Raw genomic sequence first — 1,784 nt, 5'->3', positions numbered from 1 at the left:
GTGCCCCATAAATTTGTGGGCCCTGGGGACGAGGGCCCTTCATCCCGTTTTTTTGGTCCTGAGTAGATTGAAGGGGGGGTACAGGTAGACCATTAATATCTCTTACTGACCTGCACTCATTTGCCCAGTGTTTACCCTTCTTACATCTCGGGCAAGTACCCGGCGGCCTCTGCTTCCACCCCTCCTTTACCGGCGGGGCGGATTGTTCAGCTCTGGGGCATTGGCATCTAAAGTGTCCTAGCTGCCCACATTTAAAGCACCCTTTATTTTTCTGAGCCTGTTGGGACTTAGTAGCCGCTAGGACCGTGGCAGCCAGCCCAGCATTAGAAAGTGGCCCCCCATCTCCCGGCAGGCTTTAATCCAGGCTTCTAGTCCCTGTTTCCGGACTGGGTTTATAGCTCGCTGACATTCTTTGGTGCTCTGCTCATAAATTAATTGCAATACAAAAGGCATAGTATGATCTGCAGCTCCAATGGTTTTCTCTGCAGCTTCCATTAGTCTGGCGGCAAAATCTGCAAAGGGTTCTGTTGGACCTTGTATAATTTTTGTCAGGTTACCAGCTACTTCCCCTTTATTCTCTCCAGGCCCAATAGTGAATATTATTAATTTGTTGATAAACTTCAAAAGGAAAGTTTACTTGGTCAGCTATATGAGGGCCAAGCCCCAAGAGCATATCAACCGTCCATTCTGGATGGCCACTCTGAATGTTTTGCCTGGCCTGTGCCTGAGCATTGTCCGTAACCAGGGCCTTCCACTCAAGAAACTGGCCTTTTGAAAGGCAGGCTTTACCCAATTCTGTCCAATCTGTAGGAGTTAAAGGATCTGTAAGAATCCTGTGCAGCAGTGCTATAGAATAATCTGCAGCCGGCCCAAAATCTTTTGCTGCTTGAACTAGATCTTTTAATTGTTTGTAAGAAATTGGATCATGCCTCCTCTGCTGGGTTACTGGATCCTCAAATACAGGGAAAACTGAGACTAGCCGTGACCATGTTTTCGGTTTTATGAAGCGGCATGTGTCTCCAGCAGAGTTATAGGGGGGAGGTGCAGACGGCTCTATTAATTGCAGAGATCCACCCCCTTGGGCCTGCTTTCTTTTCGTTAGTAGGGGGCGCCTAGGCAGAGATGAATAGTGCCCTTTTGTGACTTCCTTGATTCCTTCCCCCCCCTTTTGTAATGGTTCTTCCTCCGCCTCCTCCTCTAGGTCTGAGTTGGAGGTGATTTCCTCATCTGTCTCAAAAACACTTAAACGTACAAGCTCTTCAATAGGGGGATACAGCCTGGTAAAGGTCCCTTTAGTCCCTTTCTCAGGCAAGCGATGACTCATTTCCCCCATCTCTTCAAGCTCCTCCTGCAGGCTTTTATCTTTATCTTGTATATGTTTCTCCTTCTTTATATCTCCCTTTTTCTTAGGCCTAACTTTTGACTCCCCATTTGAATCAGACTCAGAAAGACTATCCTGATGCTTTGCTAGAGCCTCCCGCCCTTTTTTAATGATCTCTATATGGTTCCCTTTACTCAAACAAGAATGAATAAGGCGCCAGAACGGCAATGTGACTTTGCCTATTCTATCTTCTTTCTTTGCCTGCTCCAAATCTAGACCCAATTTTTCCCACGTAAGGAGTGAAAGATCACCTGACACCGCAAACCACAGTGCGATCTCATCTAGGTCTTTAACAATCTTTTTAATTGTCGCGGACGAGACCTTAATGTCTCTCTGTTTATGCAGTTCCTTTACTAGTTGGACAAAGCTATCGGATGCAAAGTTCGTGCTCTGGGAATTGCCC

The sequence above is a fragment of the Jaculus jaculus genome, chromosome 9 (assembly GCF_020740685.1).
Source record: "Jaculus jaculus isolate mJacJac1 chromosome 9, mJacJac1.mat.Y.cur, whole genome shotgun sequence".
NCBI lineage: Eukaryota > Metazoa > Chordata > Mammalia > Rodentia > Dipodidae > Jaculus > Jaculus jaculus.
The sequence above is the reverse complement of the archived record's forward strand: the minus strand, read 5'-3'. Positions refer to the sequence as shown.